At 35.3% G+C, this 19,796-nt stretch overlaps 1 long non-coding RNA gene across 2 annotated transcripts in view; it reads right to left on the bottom strand.

Moving 5' to 3' along the window:
• The window catches only part of LOC127564646 (uncharacterized), a 203,498-nt gene that overhangs the window by 22,136 nt on the left and 161,566 nt on the right, over positions 1-19,796 (bottom strand). For both annotated transcript variants that reach the window (XR_007954324.1, XR_007954325.1), the window contains exon 9: positions 13,409-13,598. This is a non-coding gene — a long non-coding RNA (uncharacterized LOC127564646). The remainder of the gene's footprint in view (positions 1-13,408; positions 13,599-19,796) is intronic.

Here is a 19,796-nt window from a genome sequence, read left to right as displayed (position 1 = left end):
CCAGTTTTATTGTGAGGATCAAATGAGATAAAAATTAATAAGGTGCTTAGCATAGTGTCTGACACATGGTAGGTATTTAATAAATGCCTGTTTCCTTATTTCCTTTTGCTCATAGTAAGGGTCAAGAGTGGGATCCAATCCATCTAGAATATTGGTAGTAGTTGGAAATCATCAAATTACATTTCTTTGAAGTATTTTAATTTTAATTAACAGGATTTAGGCCAAATTACATATTTATTTGAAGATCCAAAAACCTCCTGTAAATAGTGATATACCTTCAATAACGGTTGAGAACTCATTTCTGTTCTTAGAAATTAACTAACCTAGCAGCTAAAGAGGTTCAAGTATTTGCCTTAAAACATTATCTGTAGATGTTGGAGTAGAGGACGGGGAGAGGGTTCCTGACTTCCATTTTTCCTTTCTCATAGTTGACATCTATTAACATTCATAAAGAAATTCCCCCTTAAGATTCCCAAGGCAGGAAAGCCTATATGTCAGGAAAAGATTATAGAAAAGAGGGTATGGAGAGTGGGCAACAATAACAAAAAATTGCTGATATTTAGCCCTCACCGATTAGGGATTCTTTTGCCATTTGGCAAATTCCATGACTAATAAGGCATACAGAAAGCAACCTCTGGTTTTCCTTGCTAAGATCATCCCTGAGTGAATATGGTCTTGATTTAACCTCTCAGAGTTTCAGTTTCCCAATCTGTAGAAGAAGACACTCAAGACTAAATGTCTGCTAAGGACACTTCAAGCTTAAATCTATACTCTTTTGACATTTGGCCAAATGGGTCCATTTTATCTTTCATTAGACAACATTCAGAGACCTTAAGCTTTGAGTGCAAAGAGATGGTAGGGAAAGCTCTGACATTCAATGGATACTCTACACCACCCCAGCGGCAAAAATCCTTTGCTTGTATGGAACAGATGACCTTTTGTTCCGTAATGATGGACCCTTTTGGTATTACCCCAGAACACTCAGCAACAAAGGGCTTAGGTGAAATGATTTATCTGTACCCTTTAGGGAATCAACAAGCTTTTATTGAGTACTTACAAGGTACTGAGTGCTACCTGTACCTCACTGGTAGGATACAAAGAAAGCCAAAAACCTTGATCTTGCTCTTCATCAGTTCAGATTTTAATGGGGGTGAGACAACAGTGCAAAAAATAAATTGTACGTAGAAGATTTGTACTGCGTGTACTGTTGTCTATTGTGGCAATTTGGAGAAGTTTAAGATAAAGCTTTTTCAAAAGGCCTAATGGATGATAGAAAGGCAAAATGCAATCTTTCTTATAATGGCTTTTTTTTTCCCTCCAGCATGGTGTAGTAGATAGAATGATGGACCTATAGACTGAAAGACCTGGTTGAATCCTTCCCCAGGTGCTTACTAATAATGTTACCGTGGGCAAATGAACCATATTCCCATAAGAACCTCAATGAGCTTGAGTTTTTTCTTCAATAAAATGAAAGGGTTGGATGTGATTCCCTCTAAATCTTTTCCAGTTTTAAATCTATAACTCTATGATCTACAGTGTTTTTGTGCAACCTTGTTATTCCTCAGAGCAGTAGAATAGCAGATTTGTAACACTCGGGTGTATTTGCCATATATTATTTTGCAGTCATTGGTTTATATCCATATCATACCCTGGATTCTTAGCTACATGGGTCTCTTTCATTTATGTTTGTATTTTCCTCAGAGTCTCTAAAACAACACTCAAAATTGTTTCGATTCAATCACTTCAACTTTTTGTGACTCCATTTTGGAGTTTTCTTGGGAAAGATATTAGAGTGGTTTAGTGTGTCCTTTTCTAGCTCATTTTACAAATGAGAAAACTGAGGCAGGTGGGGTAAAATGACTTGCCAAAGATCACACAACTTGTGTCTGAGGTCACATTTGAACTCATGAGGATAGAATTTGTCTGACTCTAAGGCCAGAGCTCTATCCACTGTGCCACCTTAGTTGCTCTAGTCACAAAATAATCAGTAATTAAGAAATATATACTGAATTGATTCGGATTGTTCATGAGTTAAATGTGGCAAGGAGAGGTGCCCTAGCTCAAGACCCTTCAATAGCTGTCTATTACTTCTACGTTAAACTACAAACCTCTGTATTTGGCTTTCTTTTATACACTAGCATACCTTCTCAGACTTATTTCATATAACCACATGTTCTTCCAAATTGGCCAATTTGCTGTTTCCTATCATCTCCCCTCTCCCTAGAAAGGAACCTCTTCAAGTTCTTTCCATCTTCAGTAGTTTAACTGAGTTACCACCTCTAATAAAAAGTCTTTCTAGATTCTCCCTTGTTATTTATTTCTGCTGCTTCCCACCTCCTGTATTTCTTAAATCAATTAAACAGTCAACAAACATTTGATACTTATAAATATGATTTCCTGCTATATAATATAAACATTTTGAGAACAGGGAAATTATTATTCATCTTGTCTACTAGTCCATGAAACCTCGCACACAGTAGGTACTTAAATGTTTATTAAAATTTCAAAATATCAATCAATGACCTTATTTCTGATCAATACATTCTCTGTTCTGAAAAAGCCTGAGGGAGCAATACTAACCTCAAGGAAAACAGGGTTTGCTTGTTAAAAATTTTCTCAAGACAACACATGTAAAACCACTGGGCAATGATAATACACATTTTCATTCTGAGTGAGCATATTTCATGCTTTTCACCTCGATTGGTGCCAGATTAATATCCTTAACATTGTAATATCCCAAATGAATCAAGAGAGAAGGCATTCAAGCCAGAAACATCCTTTTCGATACTAGATAGACTCCATTCTGTTTTCACTTGGGATGAAACTATCAAGAAAACACAAATTAACTAAAACTTTGGGGACAGAATTTAGTGTAATTGAAATTATTCAATTTAGAGTAATTATATCCTCACTTAAACCTAAATTAAACATGCCAAACTGTAATTATCTTCAAGTTGATGTCTTGGAAAATTATCCCCCCATTTTGCCCTGACACTGTTGACGATCTTAAACTCTTAAGGCTGAGTCAAGAGGTCTCATCCCTTTCTTTGGACTACAAGTCTTATGTAATGCTGAGCAATTATTTTAAGCCTCTTGAGAAACTGAGAAAGATATCATTAATGCCATAACATCATATGCAGAATTTGTGTTTTCAACGTTGGATACCACTAACTTAATATTACCATTAAGAAGAATCAAAGGCAACGATAAATGGTGTAAATGTTTAGTTGGAGAGAAGCTTATAGAAAACAAGTGGCAGTTCAGATTAACAAAATAAGATGACCAAGACTTAAAACCATCCAGGTGTACTTCTGAACAAGTTTAAAATTTTGAAAGATGCCCAACAGAAGGAAAAAAAGGAAGTTATTATTTCCTTGGCTTCTTGAAGTCTTAGTGATTTTAAGCACACAACTAAGATAGTCCAGTTTTATTTTTTTTTTAAATGAATGATGTCAACACTCCTGAAAGATTAGTCCCTGAAAGATTCCTATTTAACTAACCTTTTTGTCATTTGATTTGATTAAATTTAACAGCTGATGTGATTAAACTTGCAAGCTAGTTTATTCATCTTAATCTTTGGGACAGTAGGTGGATATGATTTGCAAATATATTGGTCAAAAATAGATGAGTTGAAATGTGCTGGGCTGGCATATCGTCAAACACACAATAAAAGTCACACACACACATACAACATATGAATATGCCTCCAATCTAGGAAAATATTCACATTAATACCAGAAGCAGTTCAGAGGAACCTTGGCCGACATCCCATCTGTTCCTATGAATTAAATTTAGAAATCATATGTAATATAGACATTTCTGTCTGAATATCATAAAACCCTGACACATCGAGGCTTTCATTAAAAAGCTCTGAGATGTGACTTGAATACCAATCTGTCTTAGTTAATTAGTATTTTCAGTTTAGCATATTCACTTTCAGACATATTGCTGTTTGCACATGGTAATTTAGGTAAACAGATACCATCCACAGCTGCATCAATTAACACTGCTAATCAAAACTGAATTCAGGTAATTAGGCCCATTTATGCAAAAAATGTGTAATTTTGGGAGGAAAGCTAGATTCTTCAAGATTATGTCAATAAAGAGAAGGTTCTCTTTTTCACAAATAAGATGGGAAAAGATGGGGAGAGAGCATCATTAATACATACCTCGTGCAGACAGAGTAAAATATCCAAATTAAATCTCAGTATTTAATTGGTCTGTATTTTGAGAAAGTGGGCCGTATTTTTTATCAATGTTTGTTTTGGTGTTTCCACATAGAAAAGTTACTTGGGATTAGCCAAAGGATTTAATCACTATCACAAAGGATTCATATGATTAATGAATTCGAGAGTATTTATATAATTAGAAGTGACTATTGGTCAAACTTTTTTCCTATCTTGCCTAGTACAGTCATTGCACACATTTTTCTTTTCTTCTAAAAAAGTGGTTTTGTTTATCCTTAGATTAATAAGAATGATTTCATTGTTTCTCCCAAGGAAGCACCTCCAAGCACAAACCAAACAAATCTGGTTTTTTTTTTCCTTCCAAATCCCACCAAAAGACTAACTGCAAATGACTTCTATCATCAAATTCTGTTGTTTAGTCATTTTTAGTTGTGTGTCACTCAATGTCCCTATTTGGAGTTTTTCTTAGCAAATGTACCTGGTCTGCTATTCCTCCAGATGCAAACATTGAGCCTAATAGGATTAGGGGACTTGTCCAGGGTCACATAGCTAGAAAGTGTCAGAGGCTGGATTTGAACTCAGGAAGATGACTCTTCCTGACTCCAGGCTCAGCACTTTATCTACTGTACTGCCCATCTATCACACCCATTAAATTTTGGGACATGACTAACCTAATTCTGTCATAATGGATAGAGTGCTGGTCTTTGCATAAGGAAGACCTGAGTTCGAATATTACCTTAGACATTTACTAACTGTGTGACCTTGGGTCAATTATTTAATACTTCTCAGCCTCAGTTTTCTCATCTGTAAAATGAGGATCGTAATAGCATCTATTTCAAAGAGTTATTGTGAACTTCAAATGAGATATGCCTTGCAAAGCTCAAAGCACTGTTTAAATGGTCTTATTATTATTATTATACAAGGAAATGGAATTTAATTGTTTTATGAAAAATACAGGTTAGTTCATTAAATAAATAATAAATAAAAAGTTGGCAGCAGGCTACCAATTCATTAGTGATTGATCTGATCAATTTAATAAAATTTGATTTTTAAAATTTGAAAAAAATTGGTTTTTAAAAAGTGGAATAGTTGCTAGTTATATGGTTATGCCTTAACAAATCTCACACTTTAGGATAAAAGCTCAGAGACTTTTGTATCATGGTAAAAAAGAAAAAAAAAAAAGAGGAACATGAAGAACTATTTATTGCAGCTAATTTCATTATATGACTTCAGTTGTCAACCTTTACAATGGGCTTTCACAAGGGATGTGTTTAGCTTAAAGTTCATTAATGATTGGTATACAAAGAGTGGGCAAAATCTACATATTAAAACACTTGTCAGTAACTTGTCTTCCAAAATGTCTGAGTCTAAAAAGAACATTATACACAGAGAGTTATGGGTTCAAAGATTAATGACCAAATTTAATCTATCATTTTGCCCATCACTGGCCAGCTCTTGTTCTTAGAATAAACCAATATAAGGCAGAATTGATTTTTCTGCAAAATAGCATGCTATCTTTTCTCAGACGGCAGTAATTGCTTTTCGCCTGGATACCATTTTTCGAAAAAAAATTTTTTTTTTCATCTTCCATGGAGTTTGTGCATAACATAAACAACTGCACAATTAACTCTGGAATACTCTTAAGAAGAGCTGGCTAATGAAGCCAGTGCCAACTCACCCATTTAGAGAACCCTCATTTTAAAATACCACAACACAATTTTCAATGTTCTAATGAACCATTTACTTCAATTAAGCTGTGAGAGTTAGAATAGGGATACCCACAACTTTGGAAGGTTCTTGACAGGTAGGTTTGAAGGATTTCCAAAGAAAAACCTGTAAGAACAACTGATATTTTGCAGAAACTGGGGGTGTGGAAGAAAGGCCCTTGTCAATTTTGCTATTTTTCCATTAATTGAACTGCTCTCCTTAATATGCCCTTAGGACAATGAGTAATACCCATGAGAGAAAGGGGAGAAAGGAGAGAAGGGAAATTGCATTACACATCTGTACTTAATGAGTAATTCCAAACAGCCTACATCTCTTACCTCCCCTGCATTGTCCCCAAAGGGAGATCAATCTTGCATTTATCACTATCCTCAAACCCAATAGCTTTTTGGCCATATTTTAATATATCCCTTTATATGGAAAATGATAATAATATTAAAAGTAATAATAAAAACTGACACATATAATCCTTTGCTGTTTACAATGAGCTTTGAAGGTATTTCTTTCTCTTCATTTTAGTTGTTCCTTCTGATATATTCTTCTGTTTATTAACTGTGACTTTGAGCAAGTCATATCTCCTCAATGGACCTCAGTTACCTCATCTGTAAAATAATGTCTTGGATTAAGAGGTTTTAAAGGTACCTTTCCTCTCTAGCTCTAAGATTTGGGGATATAATGATTTTGTGGTTACCTGGTTTATTCATGTCCAAGTTACATGAGTTTCTGGTTTCCTGGGAGCTGGTCCCTGATCCTAGCTGCAATGATAAAATACTCCTTCCCAAAACTATCTGGTATTCATTTTGTATGTATTCTGTATATCATCACATATATGTATGTATTGTTTCCCCTGACAGAATTTAAGCTCTTTGGGAATAGGGACTGTTTGAGTTTTGTTACTATCTATCCTTGGGGCTTAGCATAGTGTCTGGCATACAGTAGGGTCTTAAAAATTACTTATTGACTGATTATATCTGCTTACAGAGCAGGAGATCCTTGAGGACAGGTCCCTCGCACCTATCATATGCCTGGCACATAGTAGAGAGTTTAAAGCTAACACAATAACGTGAAATGAACTGTGTACATAGTAAGAACAAAGTTGTGTGGGATGATCAGCTATGAATGACAACTATTCTGAAGGATTTATGATGAAAAATACCATCCATACTCTGAGAAAGAACTGAATTGTTTCTGAATTAAGACTGAAGCATCTTTTTTTTTTTTTTGGGGGGGGGAGAGGGGAGGAGGATAGAAGGGATCTATTTTTCTTTTGCAATATGACTTTTATGGAAATATTTTTGCATAACTTCACGCGCCTTTTCAATGGGGAGGTGTACAGAGAGAATCTGGAACTCAAAGATTTAAAAACAAATATATGGGCAGCTAGATGGCATAGGGAGTCAGGAGGATGTGAGTTCAAATCTAGCCTCAGATACTTAATACTTTCTAGTTGTGTGATCCTGGGCAAGTCACTTAACTCAAACTGCCTCTTAAAAAAAAAGTAAAAAAAAAAAAAAAGTTTTGCATGTAATTGGGCAAAATGAAAATATTAAAACATAAAAATAAAAATAAAGTTAAAGCACTTAAATGTAAAGCAGTCTTCTTTATTTTCATAGGATATATAAAAGACACAGAGAAATTACAGAAAGATGCAGCAGCATGTTCGAATTTATATTTAGAAAATTTGGGTTTGAATTATCCCATAATTACTTCAATAGCTTTGTGATATCATATAGGTAATTTAAATTCACTAAGCCTTGGAGTTCTCATCTGAAAAATGGGATTATTAGTACTTGGACTGCCTACATCACCAGGTTATTCTGAGCAAAGTAATAAATACAATTGGAATTTTTCAAGTAATTTCCAATTATGTGTCAGATATTCAAAATCACAAATGAAAAGTATCTAAGGGAATTAATGAGTAATTCCAAACAGCCTACATCTCTTACCTCCCCTGCCTTGTCTCCAAAGGGAGATTAATCTCATATTTAATCACTTTTATCTAAGGGAAGTCTGCATAAGAATGCAGGGCTACTTGAAAGGGAGGGGAGGTTGCTTTTGCCTTTCTTTATATTTCCAGTGTTTAGAATAGGGCCTGGACACATGTGATTGTTTAGTCATTTTCAGTCACCCCATTTGGTACACACTAGGTGCTTGTTGACTTATTGGTGGCTTCAAATTCTATTTCTATTAAGTGTTAGATAGTTGCTGAAATCTCTTCCAATTCAATTTATAATTCCATGATACTTGCAAAACCTCATATACATGTAAATGAGCAGTGAGCCAGATTACTGCAAGAACTGAGTTCAAATTTAACCTCAGGCACTTCCTAGCTATGTGACCCCTGGCCAAGTTATTTAATCCCTTTTGCTTCAGTTTCCTTATATAAAATGAGCTAGAGAAAGAAATGGCAAACTATTCTAGAATCTTTGCCAAGAAAACCCCATGGACAGTATTGGTCCATAAAAAGTCATGACAGCAATATCATATAACTGTATGAGGATTTTAGAGATGGGGATAAGATATGATCTCATTGGTACAAGGAGCTCCCAAGAAAGGAAATTCTTTCTACCAATGCAGGTTGGGACTTGCTCTGAAATAGAGAAGTACGTATAACACTGAAACATCAGGAAACTTGCCTAGGTGCACCCAATCAGCTTTCTATCCACTATACCATTTTGTCTCTGAATATTACTTATTATTATGGTACAAGTAATAAGTAGAGGACCATAAGTACCTATATGGTCCAGATGAACACTTTAGTTATATAATACTTGGAAACTAATGGAAACTTAGTACTACTCTCCTAACCTTTGCAACAAATGATAAAACATTGTTGCTACAGTATTCATACTGATGGAGAATCAGCGACATTACTAGAAATGTCTCGACTGACTTGTATTCACTAACTACTTCCTCTCAGGAGTTATAGCTTTATAGAATCATAGGTTGAGAACTGAAAGGAGACTCAGAGGTCTTCTGGTCCAACCCTTTCATTTAACAGATGAACAAACTGAGTTCTGGAGGGTTGAAGTCATTTGCCCAGGGTCATGGAGGTAATGAATAGCATCACAGAAACAACATGGATTTTTTAAAAACTCATTTTTTTTTCCAGGCTACCACCTTGAAGGTATTGCCTATAAGAAGCATTTTGAATACCAGTGATTTTGTTGTTTCAACTGAAATAATAAGCAATCCAAAAGCCCACGGCCTACTTTGTATCCTTTTTTTTTTTTAATTTTGTAAGAGGGAGACAACTAAACCAAGTGTATGATGAAAAAATCAGATCATTAATTTAAGCTTGTTAATGGCAAAATAAAAATATTTCAAAACAGCAGGATAAAATGTCAGGGCTGAGCTTGGGCAGATCGATGGGGAACAAATTGATGGGAAAAAAGCAATATAGAGGAATGAAGTACACAAAAGCAAATCAAATAATCATACTGCAGACATACATATATCTGCGTGTATGTTTTTTGAGTTTGTATTTTTCCCTTTGTTCTTTCCCTAATTTCTTGAACAAAAATAAACATGGAGACTTTCTCTCTCCCCTTCCTACATTATTTTTTTAATGCAAGTGAGACTGTGGTCCTTTCATAGAAACAGAGAGAGAAACCATTATGCTAGATATATCAGCCCAGTTTTGAAAATTGTAGAATTTTACTGCAAAAAAAAAGTGAACATTGCAAGGTTTCATTGATTTGAGACTGGACATTTTATTTTTCAGAAGACAATATTGAATTTTTATCTAAGTAAAAGCTGGATTTCCTTTTGTAAAGGAACTCTTTGTGCTCACACTGGGAATTTAATTTAAGAGTAACATTTTCATAAACTTATCTCATGCAATAAAACAAATCTTTCCTCATAAAATCATTGGGCTATTCCTATTATGATTTTAGGTGAATAGCCTGAAAGTTTCAAACCTACCCTTTTGTCAGGCAAGGCATAGATTGGTAAATCTAGCCAAACATAGGAATAAGGATAGGGAATGGATTGGTGAATTCCTTGTTGTGGGAACTCCCAGATGAGGAAAGTCCTTCTACCTTAACATAGGGAATGGACTGGTGAATTCCTTGTTGTGGGAACTCCCAGATGAGGAAAGTCCTTCTACCTTAACACCCCATTGTACTAGAATATGAATCTCTTTTGGAAAAATTAGGAAAAAGATCCTCAAATTAAATAGATCTTAGTTAACATAAATTTTATCTATTCTATCAAGTAATATCAACTTCTAAGAGGAATTCCAAAATGGTTTATTAATTTATTTTATTTCTTTATTTTTGCCAGCTAGTAGGTTTAGGCCATTTTACCTCAAGTGAAGTTTTTCATCACTGATATTTTATTCCTGAGCTTTAAGTGGAAGCCTAGCTTTCTGAAGGGTGTTAAAAGAAGACATGAAAAGCCTAGGCAAAAATCAAGTCTCACACCTCAGGCTCCTTAATTTTTCTACTACAATGCCTTGGACTTTTCTACCTTGACAGATCCGATGGGAGTTCTTTGATGAAAAAATAGAAATACATTACATGTATGGAATGAAGAGGACATTTATTATCATTTTAATAGTCCACAGACACATAAAAGATGACTCTTTCCTTGTGTGTGGAGACTCTAAGAGACTAAAAATATTCTCAGACTTGGTCATAAAAGAATCTAATAAAATATGAACAAGCCATATAGTTTTTGAATCAATAAGAATGTTTCACTTTTGACAAAGGATTTAAGAAAATGCAATGGACAGAAATAAAACTAGACCATTAGAGTATAAGTGAATATGGTGCCAGTCTCAACATCCTGTACTTAATTAAAGCATTCAATGCAGCCATATGAGATCAAAGATTATGGGATATTTATTTCCTAGACAGTAGAAATTATTGTGTTCCAAAGGTGGCTTCTTAGAGAATGAACTATTAGTGAACATACTTAATATTCTAGATGAATGCAAATATGAAGCATTTAAATGGTTGGCACTGGATTAGGTAGGATCCATCTATGCCATTCACACCTTAACTCTTCCAGAAAACTCTCAGACTTTTCTTTCTCTCAATAACATATACCTCCTATTTCCAAAGATTCATTTCATTCATCCTTTCCCTCCACCTCATTCCCTTTTTTGGGGGGGAATTCCTTGACTAAGATTCCCTAATCACCTTTACATTTCGTTAGCTCTTTTTGCCACTGAACCAGTTTGGCCAGCCCTACCTCAGGCTCTTTTCATAACAGCATTTCTCTGAGATATGTGAAGATGAAAATTAGAAGAGGGGTTTTTATTATTATTATTTGAATGACATACCACTTTTGCAATGTTTGCATTTAAATTGGACAGAATAATTTAGCCTGGGCTTTTAATTTCAGAAGGGTTAATCACCCTAACAAAGGTCAATCAAACTTTAATCTTCAATAAAATTACTGCAGCTTCAATCACCTGAAGGACATTTATTATATTCCTATTTTCATGCAAAAGAATGCATTACTTTCATTATGCATCACTAATCTGCTAACTCTTTACATTAGCACATTCACCATTAACATTTTACTAAAAATATTAATTCCATTGAAACTCTGACAAGAGTTCATTTCTACACATCTCAGGAGATAATCCCGTTAAAGACCAGGCGCTTCTGCTGTGAACTGCTTTCCTGGGCTTTCTAATCCACACCGACCTCTGATACTTCAAGGGAATACTAACAATACAGACTCTCGATTACACAAAACATTATGGAGGTTTGGGTTAAAACAACAATATATTATTTTAGTAACTTAATCCTTTCTTTTGTCCACAATGAGGCGACTTAAATCAGTACAAGATACGTACAAAAGAAGTTGATTTCAAAAATAAAATACATATTGTCTTTGAACAATAGTTGAAACACCAAGCTAAGTCCATCCATTCATTCATTCATACATTCATTCACTCAGGAGATATTTATTTCAAGCCTAATATGGACAATGCATTATCCCAGGTAGTGAAGAGAATACAGAGATGAAGGAGACAGCGATCTTAACCAGAGAATAATAGGAGCTTTTACAAAAGAATACCCAGTACAGAATAAAAGGAGGCATCTAATCACTTTCAGCTTTTAATGTGAATAAAAAATGACATGCCTGAATTAAATTTTACTATCAAATGGCAATAAGCAAAAATGTAAATAGAATTTTAATTAATACCATTTTAAAATCTCTTGGAGCCTAAAAGTTAGTCCTATTATGATCTTTTAAAAAGAAAACCAAGTACATAGAGCACAGGACAAAATGACCCCCGAAAATGAGTCATTTTGTGTCTTGATAAAAATGAAACTTACTGCTCTAATTCTCCTTTAAAATTTTGTTTGTTCAGCATTTTATTTCTGTGATACTTTCAAGATCAAGAAAAAGACCAATGGAAAGGTCATTGTGGACTCATTAAAAATGGAAGGACCATGGAGGAAATTGCTTCCAAAACTATGTGCCCTGATGTTTGAAAACAGTTCTTGCAATACAAGACAAATAAGACGAGCCAAGAGATAAATGACTCCTCTTAGCTATGATATAGTGGCCTTGGTAACCCCTGAGTAGAAGTGGAAGGGCCAAACATGCTCCTCCATTTATATTACAAATTGATTGCCTTGCTTTACAACAGTATTTTGACATAGCATAAATAAACTAGTTCTCCTCCTCCCAGGATTTTCTGGGCTACTTGCTTTCATCTTCCGAGTTTGCCCCATGCACACACATCCCTACACACACAAGCACACACCTACCTCCCATCAATATATTCACACTCATTAGCAACCTGGCAAAGTTGTGATTTGGGTGGGGGTTCCACAGAATTCCTGCACAACCTGGCAAAGCATCTACATCTTTAAAAAGATGCCAAAGGCAAAAGATTGGCATGTGTTTTAAAAGGACAGATAATTTACAGAAATATAGGCATGTATAAAATCTATGACAAACTCAGGTGACTCTTGTATTCATTTATGTTTAACGCTCATGAAGCTGTCAAGTCTCCTCTTATAGCAAAACTGGGATTTTTGTAGAAATAAAATATAATTATTATAAGAATTCCTATTCCAGCATTTTTTTTTTCTGGTAACCAGGTTGACACAATAGGAGAAAAGTTAATGCTTATGTCAAAACCTGTTTTGTCTGTATAAAATAGAATTAGGTTTTAATGGTTAATAAAGAGTATTCAATTCACATTGAAATAATTGCTTATGTATCAAATCTAGAAGGAAAGAATTCTCCAAGTAATTTTTGAATGCCCATCTTTCTTTCTATTAAAATAACCCGTGCTTGAATTTATGTTAAAACCTAAATTAATATGACAATGTACCACAACTGCTCTAGAAATTTAGAGCTGATTTCAAATACCACTCTGGGGGGAACAAGAAAGGAGGAGAAAGATAGACAGAGACAGAGACAGAAAAGGTTGGGGGAGGGGGGAAGGGGTAGTGCAAAGCCCACCAAGCCACCAGCAACATATCTGAATCAAAAATAATGGAATGATGATAAATGAAACATACCTTGGACTGGCTAAGTTCAGACTCCCTCATCTCGCCTTCTCCCAGAGCGAAAGTCGTTGCTGCCTAGCTTGTGATCTCTGGGACAATGCCATCATACTGCCGGCAAATTTTTCGATTAAACTTCTCCGATGTGGTTGCAACTTTGTTAATTACGATATTAGCCAGCTGGCAGGATGCGATCCGTCACCCACTGTAAGACAGCCAGACAACGCGACATCTAATCATTGCAACCAGAGCAGATAAATTTTGTTCCTTTCTCATACGTGTCACAGAGTCTATCCCTTCTGACCCTCTACACAGCCATCGACTGTCAAATTTAGATTCAGCGAGCTCCCGAGCTTTTCTTTATCCCTGCCTTAGATCTGAAACTCCTGGTTATCAGGAAGACAAGCGTCACCAGCTGTCTCAGCGCAGGAAGGCAATCCGGTGAATGGTACTTATTATCTTCCATTGCTTTTTGAGGAGTGACAAGATTAATTTGGGACCAAGAACACATCCATATATCTCAGCCATAGTTCTTGGGGTTCTAGTTATGACCCCTCGCATATGTAAAGTTGCAATGGAAGCTCTTGCTTCCACCAAATATTAAAGCATAGGAGATATGTCAAGACAGAGTATCATTTTAAAGATTTTGCTTTTAAAGATGGGCTGGTCATTTAAATTTCCTCCTCCTCTTCTTGGTATACACACACGTACACACACACAAATATGTGGAGAAGTTGGTACCCAAGAGACTCACTTCACAGTTGGGTAGGCTTAATTCAGCTCATAGAAGCTGTTATCAGACATTATAGGATTGTCTCTACCCCTCCTTTTTCATCTAGATAGATAGTCTATAAATTCCAATTCTTAGAATTCACCCTTGCGTGAAAGCCCAAATCATATAAATAAGCAATACAATATGAAACAAATTTGGCCATCCCAGCTAAATTTGCAAAGTTAATCAACAGACTGTCTCTAATATTATTATTTTATTTCGATCTTTTTTTGTTTATTATTGCACATGGTAGCGTTCTAGGTCCAGGTTGCTGTCCTTCCCCTCCCCAAACAAAACAAAACAATAAAGTATGCAAGAAAACATTTTTGGCCAATATGACACTTTTTTTCTCTACACAGTTTAAACAATGTTGTAGGAAAAAAAATCAGACTACAAAAGAGTGACTTTGTCTCTAGAATACCATCCACAAGTAGTTTGGCTAATTTCAAAAAATAATAATTGACTTTATTTATTTGTCTCTGCAGAAGAGACCAGTTATTTGAACACTGCATAGATGAAGGCTCAAATGACAAGGGAATAAAAAGAATTAAAATGTAGAGCTCTAAGTATAGGGAAAGGATGTAAAATGTGACAGGGAGAATTTTATTCATTAGCAAATTAATTGGTAGCACTTTCTGAGACTGCCTAATAGTAATCAGTTAAAAACTAAATCATGCCTTATGGTTTCCTTTGAAAGACCCATTTTGTGAAATTATATAAGCATTAAATCCATTTTGAACCCCAAAGGAGTAAAAATGATCATCTATAGCTATGAAAATGACAATGATCCACCTTAATAAAAGTAAATGATGACATATAATATATGCATATAATCTAGATTTATAATTTATTTTCACCTTGGGAAGTCAGTCATCAGCTATTAGTTTAACACAGTATCCTAAAGTCTCTGTAATAAATTCTACTTTCACCCTTTTTAAAAGTATTAGGTGTTAAATGGACAAATACCTACGTGAACTAGTTAGAAATGGAGAGATAGTATGATATAGTGGACTGAAGATTGACTTTAAAGTTTGCAAGATATGTTCAAATTTTGCCTCTAACTGTATGATCTTGGGCAAGTTGTAAGCTTTTTGGACTCCTAAAACATGGATTTAGACTGTGAGTTAGGGATATTCTTCCCTGACCCTCCGAAAGAAGTACAGGTATACTTGGGTGTGCATTGTCAGAGAATCTTGGAAACTCCATCTTTCTCACAGGCTAGATCAATTTCTTTCTACTAATAGTTTCTCTACAAGGGAAAAAAAATGACTGTTTACGTCAGAATTTATCCAGAATTCTGATGACCCCAAGTTGGTGAGGAGGGAGCCATGTTCAGGACTGATTTTCTCCCGAACAATACCCAGTGAGAACTTATGGATCAAATAAACAGCTTATCTCCATTTCTCGTGAACATCAACAAAGGGATTTGATTTTCATTTAAGGGGGGAAAAAAAAGGCAAGAATCAAGAGACTATTGGGAGAAGTGAGTTGGAAGATATTGCTCCAGACCAAGAATAGTGTAGATGGCGTTATTAACGTGATTTATATAAGAATCATCTATAAAGTCATTTATAATACCAGACCTGATTTCCACATGTAGAACATTCCTATCCAAGATCATTGGATCACACATTAAAATGAAATTAAATCTAAATAAACTCCTTTTAGAATCAGAAAGCTTGACACAATTACTCTGGTTATAGGGTGTCATTCAGCATTTCTTTGAAGAAAATTCCTCAAACAAACTGAGAAGGCATTGATTAAGAGCCCCAAAGTATTCTAAATGAAAAATTCTCTTAATATTTCAAATTCTCTGAACAGCATTCATTGCTTGGCTATTCATAAATCAATCCAAACTCAAAAAACCATGTCAACTGAAAAATGAAGCCTCTGACATTCTTACCACTAGCTATTTAGGATAAGCCATATTCCTGGTGTGTATCTTATGTCTTTCATATCAATAACAGAGCTCATAAATTCATTACATTAAATTTAGCAATGGGAGGTAAAGCCCAAGTGAACGTTTTGATATAGGAGATGAAAGTAATTCCCCAAACCTGGAGTAAATAGATTTTTTGTTCTTCAGTAGACAAGAATGGGAATGTGACTTCAAATACAAATGACCATTTTCTTACTGAAGGATAGTTTTGATTTCTATGGAACTGTTTATAGTACTATGGAGAAACGAGTTGAATCTGTCAAGAAATCCCAGGTGCAAGCAGGTAGTTGTGTGCCCTATAATCCCATCCATGTGCCAGGCACAAGTGCAAAGTGAGTCTTTTCTTTAACACCTGTGCCCCTGTTGTTCTTTTTCTCCAAACTGGATTAAATACTAATACTTAGCTAATCCCAACTGGCAAAGAAAGCTGGACATCTTATTGTTGTTGCCTAAAACCATGCCCATTCCACACAGCAACCACAAAACGGAACACTACAATAATTTAAATCTGTATAGAAAGTCATGGTTCACAAAGGGTGAGAGCAAGCTACCTCACCAAAAAAAAAAAAAGAATTACTGGTACAAAATGGAGTGGAGGTTTTCAAATAAATGAGCAACTGGTAAAAAAAATAGATATGCTTGTCATGTGGCATAGGTGTGATATAACCTTCAGACAGTCTAGGTATTTCTTTGGTTTTCCTTACAGTTTTAGAACACAAGGAGGATATTGGATAGATCCCTTAAGGTAAATTTAAAGGAAATGCCCGCAGAATAGGCAATAATGGATGGGTTGAGATCTGTATCATTGGAGAGCATATCCACCTTGGTGAGATCACAGATCCCTTGAAGCACTTGAATTTTTCAGATATTTCTCACGCCTTGGCTACCCAAACTTGGTTATGCAAGCACTGAAAATGATATTTGAAAATTTAGGATGTAGAAGTAGGGTGTGAGGGATATTTTGCTGATGAAAACATACCACTAGGGAAGGGGTTCTTAAAATGTGGCCTGTGAATTGTTTAAAATGTCTTTTGCAACTGTTTTTCAGTATAATTGTTTTCCTTTTTTAATACTGTCAATTTTATTTTATGTATCATCCTGTACGTTAGCATATTACCAAAGGACTCCAAGACAGATACAAATAATAACTAGCTACCAAGCATTCATATAATGTTTGCAAAGTAAGCAAGCATTTGAAAAATAAAGTTATGGACGCCCTGTATCCTTAGGTATAATGGTTTGGGGTCTGTAAATGTGCCAAACTGTTGCTTTAGGACATGTATTATTGGAAGTGTTTGTTTCCTTGATCTGTTTAGACGTCCATGTTTGATCCCATCACTCACCAGAATGGCTTCTGAAGTCACAAGACCTAAATTAAAATCTCTGCTTTGTTAAAAGCTAATTCTGTGACTCTTGGGCATGCTACTTTGCATCTCTGGGGATTAGACAAAAGAACTTTAAGGTCCCTACTATCTCTGAATGTAAGATAGTCTAACACTTTCACCAAGTCTTCATCTTCTTAGTCTTCTACCTGCCTTTGAGCCTGTTTCCAAAAAAGAATCTGAATTATCTTTTCTCTCTGCTTCTCCATTCAGACAAGCTCTTATTTCTTCATAATTTAATTTATTCCTAATATATCATCTCCTTTATGAAGCCTTCTTAAATGGATGAGAGGTAACTGGTTCCTTACAAAACTTACTCCCATCAATCTCCACCTGAAGTAAATACTCAATTTTATATCTCCAAGTGTACCTACCATTCAATTCAATAAACTTTTTTATATGCCCTTTATGTGCCAGACAAAAGATAATCCCTGCCCTCAAGGACTTTACAATCTAATGGGGGAGGCTGGATTAGAACAAAATGCAAACAAATATGTATAAAGCTATGTATTGGATAAATAGGAAGTAATTAACAGAATACAGGCACTGGAATTAAGAGAGGTTGAAGAAGGCTTCTAGTAAAATATAGGATTTTGGTGGGAATTTAAAGGAATCCAGAGAAATGAACCAGAAAGGAGGAGGGAGGGATTGCAGACATTGGGGGAGATAACCAGGAAAAATGCAGGAAACTGAGAAATGAAATGTCTTATGTGTGAAACAGCCAGGAGGCTGGTGTTTCTGAGTCAAAGAGCACATGTTGTGGAGTAAAGTATAAGACTAGAAAAAGGACTGGGAGGAGACAAGGATAGGAAAGTCTCTGACATATTTAGGAAGGGGGATATTTCATTGGCTATTCCTATATTGGAATTGCTTTTCTGTTTGCTTTCTTTAGGTCTTGTTCATGCCTGGCTAATCATTGGGTTTGACTTTAAGCTTGTGTTCCCATATGATAGTGACTATCTAAGTAATATAGTCAGGGCATCATTTATTTAGAAGGAGCCATGGCCAGCTGGGGTTTAAACTGGGTTCTGCTCCTAATTAGGCTTATAATCTTGGCTAAATCATCTTGATTCTCTGTCTGTCTTTTCATAAAATGGAGGACAGACTGTTTGATCTCTAAGATTCCCTTCTAGTTCTAGGAGTCTTTGACTCTAGAAAAGAGTAATTATGTAGTTGAAGAGCTCATCCAATTAATTAGCTGAGGCTGATTTTACTAGAAGTTTCAGGATTCAGTGGAAAGAATAGAGGATTAGGAGAAGAAAGCCCTAAATTGAAATTCCAGTCCTGATGCTTTTTCCTTGTGTGACCTCACTTAACTTTGCTTGCCTCAGTTTGCTTATCTGTAAAATGAACAGGAAAAAGAAATGGCAAACTAATATTTTTGCCAAATAGAGTCACAAAGAGTTGAATGTGACTGGAATGACTGAACAACAATAACAACAAAACTATGGCTGCTGGATTTTGTGACTTCTAAAGACTTCCAGATCCAAATCTATGAATCTATTGAACTAATAAAATGCTTTTTTTTTTTAGACTTGCAATTTCATCAGAATAAGTGAGGAACCAATATAGGTGTGTATCCCTTCTGCATTTTACCATCTTAGAGAGTTGCCTGGGGCAATAAGAGATTGCATGATTTGCACATGGCAGCACAACCAGTAAATGTCAGAGGTGGAACATGAACTCAGCTCTTCCTGTCACCAAGGCTGGCTCCCTGCCATGAAACCCTGCTTTTTCATAAGATACTTAGCATTAAAAATAGTTTAAAAAAGATTATTTCTTGAATGAACATTCAGGTCTAATTTCTTCCTGAAAATATATAGTTTGGGAACCTTATTTTCCCCCTATTTACATAACAAATTTTGATTCAATTGTTCACAAAAATAAATTAAAGTTCCACTTTAGGAAATACTTTCCTCTTCCATTCTAAGCAAACATCATCGAGAAATTACAAAGAAGGGAAAAAAGCAGCATACCAAGCCATCCTCAGTCATTTTAAATAGCATCTATGTTTTCAGGAGGAGATAACAACTTGTTCTTTCCATATGCTAAATGTTCTACTTTTCCAGAGCAAAGATTGTAAAGAAATGAATGACTGTAATGAACAGTAAGTGGTGATGGTAGAGAGAAGATGGGGTTGTGCTACAGAGAAATTTACAGAAGGCAAAAATAACCCACTGCAGAGGTAAACCAGGACAGAGTACAATAAATAACAAGTTTTATATTGGATTTCTCAAGAAAGATTTCCATTTTCTTTTTCCTTCTCTCTTATGCTGCTCTCTCTGTGCAATGACCACATTTGACAATTCT

This window comes from Antechinus flavipes, chromosome 5 (assembly GCF_016432865.1).
Source record: "Antechinus flavipes isolate AdamAnt ecotype Samford, QLD, Australia chromosome 5, AdamAnt_v2, whole genome shotgun sequence".
NCBI classification, from domain to species: domain Eukaryota; kingdom Metazoa; phylum Chordata; class Mammalia; order Dasyuromorphia; family Dasyuridae; genus Antechinus; species Antechinus flavipes.
This window is presented reverse-complemented; position numbering and strand designations above follow the sequence as displayed.